The sequence below is a fragment of the Oryx dammah genome, unplaced genomic scaffold, assembly GCF_014754425.2.
Source record: "Oryx dammah isolate SB20612 unplaced genomic scaffold, SCBI_Odam_1.1 HiC_scaffold_25, whole genome shotgun sequence".
NCBI lineage: Eukaryota > Metazoa > Chordata > Mammalia > Artiodactyla > Bovidae > Oryx > Oryx dammah.
In genome coordinates, this window is record NW_024070209.1 from 93,547,350 (window position 1) to 93,560,211 (window position 12,862).

Sequence of the window (12,862 nt, forward strand, 5' to 3'; positions counted from 1 at the left end):
CAATTGGACACAACTTAGCAGCTAAACAACAACGTCCATCATATAGTTGAAAATAATGTGTGTGTTAGTTAGTCCAACTCTTCGCAACCCCATGGTCTGTAGCCCACTGGGTTCCTCTGTCCATGGAATTCTCCAGGCAAGAGTACTGAAGTGGGTAGGGAGCCATTCTCTTCTCCAGGGGATCTCCAAAATTCAGGGATTGGACCTGGGTCTCCTACATTCCAGGCAGATTCTTTACTGTCTGAGCCACGAGGGAAGTCCTTAAAATAAAACAAAAGTTGAAATTATCAGGTCAAATATATTATGGCTCAAACGGTAAAGAATCTATCTGCAATGCAGGAGACCCAGATTCGATCCCTGGGTCAGGAAGATCCCCCAGAGAAGGTAATGGCTACCCACTCCAATACTCTTGCGTCTAGAATTTCATGGACAGAGGAGCCTGGCAGGTTATAGTCCATGGGGCTGCAAAGAGTCAGACATGACTGAGTGACTAACATTTTTACTTTCATATATTATGGTATAGATTCATTAAATGAAATGGTAGTTCATACTTTAAAAGGTATGAGTTCTGATGGTTAAAATGGTCACACAATATCAATGGCTTTTTTTTTTTTACTACGATGTAATTAATGTAATTACCATTATACTTGGTAAACTAGTATTATATGTATATTATGTACAAAACATTTAATTAAAAAGTTTCATGAATTGATGCTTACCTATATTATCTGTGCTATACTCTGATATTTCTTGTTCAACTCCATTTAAAAAATGCTTGCTGTGACCCATTAAGTTGATTTTATGGTTTCACTAATAGGTGACTACTTGCAATTTAAAGAAAACCATTTTTAGATTGTAAAGTAAAATCCCAATGGCATTTAGTAATCATGACCAAAGAGTCAAAATGTGTGGCACTCAATATACCCAGTAAATTACAGTTGTACTGTACGCTGAATTTCTGTCTTTTTTGAAAAAGGAACTCTGCTGTTCAGAGATCTTTGCTTTTCCAGATACCTGTACAAAGTGGAGTTAAATGTTGAATAAATGAGTTTTCCGAGATCAAGAGTTCAAATCAGACTGTATATTTTGCTCTTTCATTCATTCACTCACTCCACAAACATTCACCGAGTGCACCTGTGAGCCATTAACTGTGCCAGGGCTGTGCTCACAACCACGTAGAGACTAAATGCTTAAGAGTTATGATGTAGTAAGTGGGATAAAAGAGGTATGGAAACAAACGTTATGAAATCCCAGAGAAGGCAGTGCCAAATTGTGGGAGCATCATATTGACAGAAGTGACATTTGAGGGGTGCCTTACAGAACAAACAGGTTCAGCCATGCAGAGAAGCAAGGGCGTCCTAACCAGAGGGAAGAGCACGGAAGGAAACACAGAGATGTGAAAGAGCATGAGGCCTTGGGGAATGGGATCACTCTGCATGTGGCTGGGAAATGGGGTGTCAATAGTGAAGAGACACAAGATGAGGCTGAGAGGTTGCCTGGGGTCAGCGTCCAGCTTGTGAAGAAATGAATGCTGCATAGAAGGACTGGAAACTACTCTGGCCTGGGGCACTGCAGATGCTCTGTAAACAGTATCTTTCTTCTCTTGCCTTCTTCCCTTTCTCACATCAATGAAGACTGCTCAAGGTGGTTTCTCTGTCTCTTCACAGACTTAGAAACCTCTTGGATATCCCTCCAAAATTCCACTAAGAAACAACAAGAAGTTTAAGTGATTCAACATGCAACATTAAATCATTTGTAATTTTTTTTAATCCAAAGAATATGGAAAAGAAAGAGAAATTACAGTCCTGAAGACATACAAACCATAAGGCCAAAAGCCAAGATTCAAGTGTTTCAGGAGACAGGAGGAAAGATGATTTTTCCATCATATAATTAGTAATAATGATATCACAGAAAATTTAGAAAATGTTAACTCATAACTTTATTATCCTAATATACTACTGTTGTAAGTTGAAAGTTTTTTTAAAAATCTTTTACTTCTGAGTATCTGGGTTTTTTGTTTTTTTTTTTACTATAGTTATAGTAGAGATATCATTCAATATTCTGCTTTTTTTTCACTGAATTGTATCCTTAGCATTTCCTGTGTTGCCCACATTCTTCATCCTCATTATTTTTTAGTGACTGTATGGAACACCAGTGGAATAAATCACCTTAAACACTCCCCTTAATTTTGGATATTAAGGTTGTTTCCAATTTGAGTTAACGTAATGTTATTTGGTAAAGTGGCTTTCTCCATTTAGAATTATCTGTCAGAAAAAAATCTTGAAAGTAGAATACATACAGTCAAAAGGGAATACGTACTTTAATGTCCTATTACATATATCATCACACACGAAAGCCTGATTTAGAAGAGCATCAGTCAGGTTATAGAAAGCATGAAGTAAAAGAAAGGAGAGTGTATCAGATGGTAAGGGTCTTCATATACTCATGCATACAGAAAAACCTGTGAGTTTCAGGCCAAAGAATATAAGAAATGGCCCTGACTGAGCTCTGGGAAATCAGTGATAAAGTGTGGTATGTCCATATCACTGGAAGCCTGGAAGAGTTTGAGCTCTCTTTTACCAAGCTTTTTAAAAGCCCTACAAACTATCCATTGGCTAAACAGCATACACTTAACACTCTTGAAGGAACAAGAGGTGCTCTTTAAATTTTAAGAGGGAAACATGAAGAGTGTTTAGTTAAATGTCTGTAGAGGGAGGGACATGATGTTTCTGTTCTCAGCATCCACATGGGCTTGAGATGAATGAAGTCTATAAACAGGCCTTGACATCAATAAAAGATGGACTATTCTCGCCATATTCCTTCCCCCAAATCCACAGCTAGGGAACAATACAATATTGTCAGTGAAAGCAATACATCTGCAAGTTTCATGATCCCAGCAGAGTACAACAGTGTTAACCTTGCCAAATTCCTTTTTTTTTTTAAAGGTATAAAAAACTGAGATAGGATTACAAAATTTAAGACTAAATTGTCTAGGTAACTAGAAGAAAGCCAAAGCCATTCTGTCTCCAAAGTTACCCCTGACCCACATTCATAAATCATGTGAAAATCAGCAGAGCTGTTCTGAAAGCTACTCAATGTTAGAACTTTTAAAAAAAATTAATTTCTAAGTCCTCTTCCTTTTTAAAATTTACTGTATCAAGTCATAACTAATATATAGTAGAATGCATACGTTTAAAAAGCACAATTCAATGAGTTTTGACAAATATATACATCTGAGTAACCATCACCACAATCAAAAAACAGAACATTCCCTTCACCTCAAAATGCTCTTTGGTGCCCTTTCAATCAGTTCCTGCATTCTCCATCCCAGGCCAGGGTAACTGCTGGCCTGCTTTCACCCACTATAGACTAGTTTTATCTCTTTTAGATTTTATACACAGGAAACCATATAGTATATTCTCATATGTATGGCTTTTTTTCCTCAGTGTAATATACTCAAGATTTATCCACATTGCTTTGTGTATCACAAGTATGTTATAATGAATAATGACTCATGCAGTGAAAAATAGGGATAAAACATTGTTTATCCATCTAGTAGCTGATGGACATTAGGGATATTACCAGGTACTCTTTACCATGAATAAAGTTGCTATAAACACTCATGTACAAATCTATTTGGATTATACATGTTCATTTATAAAATAATGGATAAAAACCTAGGAAAGGAATGATTGGGTTATACTGTTGGTATACATTTAACTTCAGAGAAAACTGCCAAACTGCTTTCCAAGGATTGTACCATTTTATGCTCCCACCACCAGTGATGAAAGTTTCAGATCAGTTGTTCTACATCTTTGCTAAGAGCTGTTATTGTCAGTCTTTAAAACATTTTTTTAAAATCAGGCATGATTTACTTACAGTAAAATTTACCACTTTCAATAGCTAGTTTTATGAATTTTGAAAGATATATATAGCCATATAACCATCCACACAATCAAGATATAGAACAGTTTCATCATCCCCCAAATTTCCCTTGTACCCCTTTATAGTCAGCTCCTCCTCCCACCCTCTGCTCCTGACAACCACTAGTTTGATTTCTCTCTTCATAGTTTTGCCTATTCCTAAATGTTAAATAAAAGGATTATTTCACTTGGCATAATGTGAGAGTCACCCATTTTGTTGGATGGTACTCAGTTTCTTTTGATTGCCAAGTAGCATTCCATTTTACGGGCATACCACTGCCCTCTACCAGTTGAAGGACATTTGGAATGCTTCCAGTTTTTGGTGATTATGAACAAAGTGGTTAAAATACATTCACATACATGTGTTAGTGTGCACATAAATTTTCATTTTCTTGGGTGAATACCTGAGATTGGAATTACTTGGTCACATGGTAAACACTTGTTTAAGATACTCATTTTTAAGAAATGCACCGCCTTTTTATGTTAGCCACACCAGTACCTTCCTTGTGATATTAAGTAACACCCTCACAGAGCATCTTTCCCTGTGCTTATTGGCCATTTGAATATCTTTTATTGTTAAGCAAGTCTTTTGCTTACTTTTTAGCTGTGCTGTTGTCTTATTCAGTTTAAGGGTTCTTTATTCCGGGGAAAAAGTCCTTTTGCAGATATAAGTATTAAGAGTATTTTCTCTCAGTCTGTGGCTTGCCCCTTCGTTCTTAAAATGGTGACTTTTGAATAGAATCAATTTTTACTTTTTATGAGGTTCAATTATGACTTCTTTTATGAAGTGTGTTTTATGTCTTGACTAAGGAAACTTTGCCTACCTCAAGTTCATGAAGATTTCCCCCTATATTTTCCTCTATTCATTTTACAGTTTTTGCCTCTAAGGTTAGGTCTATAATCCATTTTGGGCTAATATTTGCATGAGGTAAAAGTCAATGTTCATTTTTTTCCCACATAGATATCCACTTCTTTCAGTAGCATTTGTTGAAGAAAACTATCCTTTCTCAGTTGAATTATTTTGGCATATTTATTGAAGATCATTAAACCACTTATGTTTGGGTCTCATTCTGAACTATTTATTCTGTTCTATTGAACTCTTTTTACCTACAATGTTGATCTACATTCACTATAACTTTATTGTAAGTCTTAAAAGTAGGTAATTCAAGTCCTACAACTTTGTTCTTTTTCAACATTGTTTTGGCTATTCTAGATCTTTCGCATATTCATGTACATTTTAGAATCAGCTTTAGCTGTTTTTTCTTTTTTAAGCCATCTGGAATTTGGGCTGAGATTACATTGAATCTATAGATCAATTTAGGGAAAATTAACATCTTAAAAATATTGAGTCTTCCAGTCCAAAAAGTGGAATATCTTTCCATTTGTTTAGGTCTTTTAAATTATTTTCTCAGAAATGTTTTATAGCTTTCAGTATACAAATCTTGCACATATTTTGTTAAATTTATTCCTAAGTATTTTGTGTTTTGTATGCTATTTTAAATGGTACTTTAAAATATTTCATTTTCAATTGCTCATTGCTACTATATAGAAGTACAGTTGGTTTTGTACACTAACCTTATCCTGTACCTTTGCTAAATTTATGAGATTCCCCCCTTCAGGATTTTCCATATACATGATCATGCTGTCTGAGTAAAGACAATTTTTCCCTTCTTTCTAATCTTTAGTGCTTTTATTTCTTTTACTTTTCTTAGTGAATGGTTAGAAACTCAGTACAATGTTGAATAGAAATGGGCAGACACCCTGTTTTTGTTCTCATTCTCAAGTGTAAAGCATTGTCTTTCACCACTAAGTATGATGTTAGTGGTAAGTTCTTCCTACATGCTCTTTATCACAATGAGGATACTTAAGTTTGCTAAGAGCTTTTATCAAGGACAGATATTTAATTTTTCCTAAAATCCTTTTTTTTGGGGGGGGGGATTTATGTTTTGATACTGCTTTCCTTTTTCAATCTGTTGATATGATAAATTACACTGATTTATTTTCAAATATTTAACCAGTCTGTACACATTTGATCATGATATACTGTCCTTTTCATACACTGTTAAGATTCAATTTGCTAATATTTTGTTAAAGATTTTTACATCTATATTTATTAGGTATATTGGTCAATAGCTTTCTTTTCTTTGATTTTCATGTCAGGGTAATGCTGACCTCAAACAATAAGGTGGAAGGTGTTCCTTTCCTGTTTTCTGAAAATGTTAGTATAAGATGTATCCTTAAAGATATGATAGAATTAATCAGTGAAGCTATCTGGGCTCGGAGTTTTCTTTGTGGGAAAAGTTTTAACTACAAATTTCTTTAATAGAAACAGTAATATTTCCATATTTTCTATTCCTTCTTCAGTCACTTTATATAACTTGTGTATTTCAAAGTATTTGTTCATTTCATCCGATTTGTCAAAATTATAGGCATCAAGTTGTCCCAATATTGCCTTAATGCCTTTTTTCTCTCACAGTAAAGTTGCACTGATAATGGAGAGATTGCCCATGCCCGACTTCTGTTTCCCACATCTCACATTACCATGGCCCATGCTGAAACTAAGACACTGACACTGGTATATCATTACTAACTGAACTCCACACTATATTGTGAGTTCACCAGGTTTTCCATGAGTGTGTCTTTTCTAACCTAGGATCCAATTCAGAATTCCACACTGTATTTTGTCTTTAGTCTCCTCTGGTCTGTGACAGCTCCCCAGTCTTTCCTATGTTTTTATGACCTTGATAGTTTATTTACTTTGTTCTGAACTGGGCAGCATGTGGGATTTTAGTTTCCCCTGCAGCAGAAGTACAGAGTCTTAACCACTAGACTGTCAGGCAAGTCCCTGGCCTTGATAGTTTTGAGAAGTACCTGACAGAAGGTCCCTCAATTTGAGTTTATCTGAAGGTTCTGTCATGATTTGACTGGGTTTCTGGAAAGAATATCACAAAGGTGACGTATCCTCTTCATCACATCATATCAGAGTTACACAATGTTCACATGACATCACTTGGTTAGGTAGTTTCTGCCATTTCTCCACTAAAGTTCTCTTTTTCCCTTCACATACTTTAGTTTTTGAAAGTGAGTCACTAAGTCCAGCCCACACTTAAATGTGTAAGTGTGTGTGTGTGTGCGTCGGGGTGGGGTGGGGAGATGGAGATTAAACTTTCTTCTAAACAGGATAGTATCTACAGATATTATTTAGAAATATTCTATAAGGGAGATTTGTCTCTTCTCCCCTACCAATTCTCTTCATTAGTGTTTGTATGGTATATCTTTTCTATTCTTTTACTTTTCCTCCATCTGACTCTATATTTACAGTAGAATTCTCATAGATAGCATATAATTGAGTCTTTTAAAGAGTAATTTAATATCTTCCAATAAGTGGATTATTTAGACCATGCACATTTAATGTAATAATCAGTAAGGTTGGATAAGTCTATCATCTTGCTAACTTTTCTATTTGCTCCATCTGTGTTTGGTTCCTTTATTTACCCCCGACCCTCGCCAAATCTTTTGGATCTTCATATTATTGGCTTATTAGCTATATATCACTGTTTCATTTTCTTTCCTTAGTGGGTCCTCTAAGGTTCACAATACACATTTTTAATAGTATACTTTCAAATAATATTATACCACTTTATATAGAGTTTAAGAACCTTAGCACAGTATACTTCCATTCTCTACCTGTCCTTTATGCTACTGAGTTCATATATTTTACTTTCACACATAGCACATAATACACAGATATTATTTACTTTAAATATTCACTTATCTTTCATAGAAATTAAAAGTGAGAAAAGAGTCTCTTCCATTTACTCACATATTTGCTACTTCTGGTACTCTTCACTCCTCACTGTCCAAGTTTCTCTATGGTATCATTACTCTCCCATGTGAAGAACCTCCTTTAACGTTTCTTACAGTGCAGGTCTGCTGACAATGACTTCTCTCACTTTTATTTGTCTGAAGAAGTTTTAAATTTTGCCTTTATTTTAGATGGATATTTTCACTGGATATAGATTTTGAGGTTGACAAACATTTTCTTCGTTACTTCAGAAATATCATTCCATTCTCTTCTGGTTCATGCTGTTTCTTACAAGAAGTCTTCTGTCATCAATTCTTTCTTTTATATAACGTATCTTTTTTCTTTAGCTAATGTTAAACTTTTCTTTGTATCACTTGTTATCATGATACACTTTTGTGTGGTTTTGTTTGAGTCTATTAGGCTCAAGATTCATTGAGCTTCCTGAAACTCTGAGTTTATTGTTTTCATTAAAATAGAAAAAAAAAAAAGAATGCCCATAATCTCATTAAATATTTTTTTCTGTCCCTCTCCTCCTTCCTCCTAGTTCTCTAATTACACATGTTAGTCCTCTTGATATTACACTAATGGCTCCTCGAGGTTCTTTTTACTTTCCATGCTTTTTCAGTCTTTTCCTTTCTATGCTTCATAATGGATAGTTTTTATTGCCATGTCTTCAAGTTCATTGATTACTTATGCTTGAGTGTCTAATATCCTTTTAATCCCATCAGTGAAAATTTTATTCCAGGTTATTATATTTTTCAGCTCTAGATATTCCCTTTCTTTCTTTTTATATCTTCCATTTCTCTCCTAATTCAGTTCAAGTCTTTCTTTAAATTCATGAGCATAACTTTTATAATGTCTACCTTAAGGTTCTCATCTGCTAATTCCATCATATCTGTCATTTTTTAGTTTGTTTCTATTAACTATATTTTGTCTTGGTTATAGATTACATCATTTCTGATTCTCAATATGTCTAGTATTTTTTGATAGGATGCTAGATACTGTGAATGTTACATTGTTGGGTGTTAGATTTTTAGTCTCTTTTAAAAGTGGGTAGAAGTTTGTTTTGACAGGTTCATTTTCCTGTATATCAGGTTGATCCTGATAAGTTTTAAAAAAAAAACAGTTTTATTTAAAACTTTTTACTGAAATTTAACATATATACATAGACAAAAGTACACATATCACTCATGTCCTGCTTGATAAATTCTTGGTCACGTACCCGGCACTCAGATCAAAACCCAGCACATTACCAGCACTACTCAAGCCCTCTCTCATGCTCCTCAAGGCTTGATTTTTAAGCTACATGAGGGCAGGGCTAAAATTACCTTTATTTTAGAGCTAATTTAGACTACTCCGCCAAGGCATGGCCTCTGGGGTCTCTAACGATTGCCTGAGTGATCAGCAAGCTCTCCTTACTTTGGCTGACTAGAGCGTGAATGAATCCTCCTCTGAGGCAGCTCCCCTCCACACATGGGCAGATCTGTCTACAGCAGATGAGTCCAGAGGACTCAGTTTAGATTTTTTTGCTGAGTAGCTCCCTTGTATCTGGTACTCCGACCCACAGATTTAAACCACCTCCCCCCTCAAACTCAGATGTCTAACCCCTTGATTCAGCAAGACTGTTGTGCTTCACTGGGGAGTCCCCTCTAGCAACAGAATCTAGAAAATGCTTCAAGGCAGAAAGCCACGAGGACCAGAGGCTTCATCTCAATTTCTTCCTTTCTCTCAGGGATTATATTCCTGCACTGCCTGCTGTCCAATATGTGAAAACAGTTGTTTTCATATTTGCCCAGAGTTTTATTTGTAAATGGAGGGAGGAGAAATTCAGTTCCAATTATTCCATCGTGGCTAGAAGCAGAACAAAGGCCTCTTTTAATAAAATTTCCAGCATGGATGCCATGTTTTGCAAGATTTCATCTACCAAAATAACCCAATCCATATGTCCCTTCCATCCTTCCATCTATCTATTCAATGGCTGCTACATCCCTCAGAAACAAAGATGAATAAAACTTGATTCCTGCCCTCAAAGAACTCACAATTAAAAGGGAAAGCCAGAAGTGTATATTGCTGGCTGGTAAGTGTAATTTTGTAAGTAATACAGGGGCTTCTGAGAACAAAGAGAAAGGTACAGTCAAATCTACTTAGAGAGGTCAGAGAAGGTTTTTACAGCCTTACATTTAGCCTAAGTCTTATAAAATGAATAGAGACTGACAGATGGAATAGAACATTCGGGACAAAAGAAACTGTATGCAAAGTATAGAGTAATGAAACAACATGTAAACTTGGGAGAATTATTAATTCCAAACACCTATAACAAAGGGTTTGAAGTAGGAAGAGGAAAGAGCTAAAGTTATGGGGAAAAAAATGGGAGGATCCTATCAAAAAGGAGGGCCTTGCATACCATGCTGACCATCATTCACATCCATAATTCATCATCGCTGACTCCACCTACAGAACTTTATACATATTATGTTCATTACATTTAATTCTCACAACCACCTTATAAGGAAACTAAGCCTCAGAGAGCTTACATAATTTTGTCCAAGATCATATGATAAGTAAGTGAAGAAGCCAGAATCTAAACAAAGGTCTATCTTATTCCAAAACCAACAAAAGAAACTTGTCTCTCTAATCTATAGGAACTGGGAAGTTATAGAAGGATTATTTTTGTTTTCAGAAGTTGTTTTTTGTTCTTAAAATTGTGTTCATTGATGAAATGGTTTTCAGTTGGAGAAAATAAAGTTAAATTTATGTTTTAGAAAGGGCTCTCTGGTACAAGAGTAACAAGGGTTGGCATCTGAAGAACGAGTTCCAAGGCTGCTGCAAACAGTGTGGGAGAGGAATAAGAGCTTGGATTAGGTGGTGTTTGGGATGGATGGCGAAGACAATTTGAGAAACTTTAAGAAGTACAATCTGCCAGCTGCAGTAAACAAGCAGCTTTGACAAAAGGGGAGATGGTTAGGTCAACTGGACGTACTGAATCATTGAAAGGACACAGTTCTGTACCACGCACAAAGGACAAAGGTGTGCTGGATGAGATTTCTCCCTCTCAAGGACTTGACAGCTCACACAGCCTCAAGGAGGGCAAGCACCTTTCAACACTAGATGGTTGAGTGCCCAGTGCTTCAGTTCCAACTGCTACTGGCTGTGCTGCCACAGGCCCAGCATCCAGATCTGAGACTTGGAGGGCAAGGTCATTGCAGGTGAACTGAAACAAGAAGTTATCAGTACCAGTGGCAAAGCACAGTCACCCCAGTAGCTTTGTATGTTGATGGCCAAACTCTGTTGGCTGGAACAAGTATGGCAGGTGACCATCGACACCCACTACAAAGAGCTTTAAAAACAATAAAACTCGTTTTCTCATTAAAAAAAAAAATCAAATCTATGAACCAGATCTATGAATGCCACCGAATCACAGTAACTACTGTACGGATCACTCATGACTATATTGGAATCTTTGATGAGTCTAGAGCCCCATTCTGGAAACCACTGCTGTAGGACCCTTCACAAACCACCTTGTAAATGAGAGGTCCTTTTCATGCAGGCTGAGAACTGTTAGGATAAGGAGGGAACCAACTGTCTTCTAACTCCGCCTGTACTTATTGACAGTGATCTTATTAAAGACAAATGCAGGTACCATTTATCATACACTGACAAGATGTGAACATGGTGCCAAGCATCTGATGAACAGCACAATCTCATTTACTTGCCACGACAATCTAATGATAGGCCTAGTACTCCTCTTTTAAGGATGGGAAACCGAAGCTCAGCAAGAGAAAACAACTTGCTCATAGTTGTTCTTTTGATCAGGAACCAAAGATTTGGTTCCCTGATCATTTAAAAAGCATCTTGGAATGTGGCATCTTCAGGAGGCTTCTGTTACCCTCCCCTTGGGCAATTCTGTGTCTGATTCTTATTTTCTTTTGGCCTCTAATATGCTATACCTTAAGATATATGTAATTTACATGTTTGTTTCCCCTAGTGGAATATGCTATGCTCTTTGAAGGAAAGGACTAGATCTGCTTTGTCTTTGCTATTCAAAAGTGCAGCACTGGGTCAGAGCACTGCCTGTGGGACAGTTGGTTCACTCCATACTTTCTGAGCCATCAGTCACTCATCCCCAGCTGCCTGGGGCTCTCAGCCATTTCTTGTACCTCAGATACTGCAGGTTTACGTTCTACATTTGCTCAGCAACTACAAGGTCCATACTTAAGACATCCATGACTTAAAAGAGAGAACTTTTCCACTGAAAGGGAAGCGGAATAGAAACCTCAAATTCCTTGGATCAAAAGAACTCAAATTACAGCCAAGAAGTCCAAAGACACCAACCACATACCCCGTCCTGATCAACAGCAAACCTCACAGGGATGGCATTTTCATTTTTCCTATGCTGTCATCTCTCTCTGCCTCAGGGGGCCACACACACAAAGTGGAGGCAGCACGGGCTGGGCGTCATCCATACGAGGCTCCAACCACAGCTCTGCCCTCACCAGCCTTATGGTTGGTGGCAAGGCATGTGCCCCTCGAGCATCTTTTCTCCCTCACCTACTCCATGGAGCTAGGATGCCAACTGAATGAGACCCCAGATGCAGAGGGCACCTAGAGAGGCACTGGGGCCGGTGGCTCTGGAGTGACAGAGCTGGGTTCACTTCTATGGCTCCCCTTCTTTTTAGCTCTGTGGGTAAAGTAAGGATAAGACAAATACCTTCCAAGAGGTGTGAAGGGTAAATGGAAAGTCAATGATGAGTGTTTAGCATGTAAAAGTCAGTGAATTGTACCACTGTTTAACTATGGTACAAGTAACTCATCCTTACAAATGACCCCCCAAAACCTCACAGTGAGTTAAGAGCAGAGGAGTCTGAAGCCTGCTGCCAATGATTCATCAACAAGCAGCAACGTCTCCCGGACCACTGGACTCCTGGCAGGGATGCAGGGCAGTGCCCACCGGCCACCACGTGAACCCAGACCTGCATGGTGCACGCGGTTAGGAGCACCCACCCCTTCCAGTCTGGAGGCCAGTGTGACTTTGTACACTTTCTCTCAAGCAGAGTCACAGACCTAAACCACAAACACTAGGCCTGCACTTCTGAGGGACCCCAATCCTCCTTTGTACGGATGATGGGGGAGACTG

The 12,862-nt window shown here is 37.4% G+C and overlaps 1 protein-coding gene across 5 annotated transcripts in view; it reads right to left on the bottom strand.

The window, feature by feature from the left end:
- DENND1A (DENN domain containing 1A) overlaps window positions 1-12,862 on the bottom strand; it is a 539,914-nt gene that overhangs the window by 172,287 nt on the left and 354,765 nt on the right. The window lies entirely within an intron of this gene.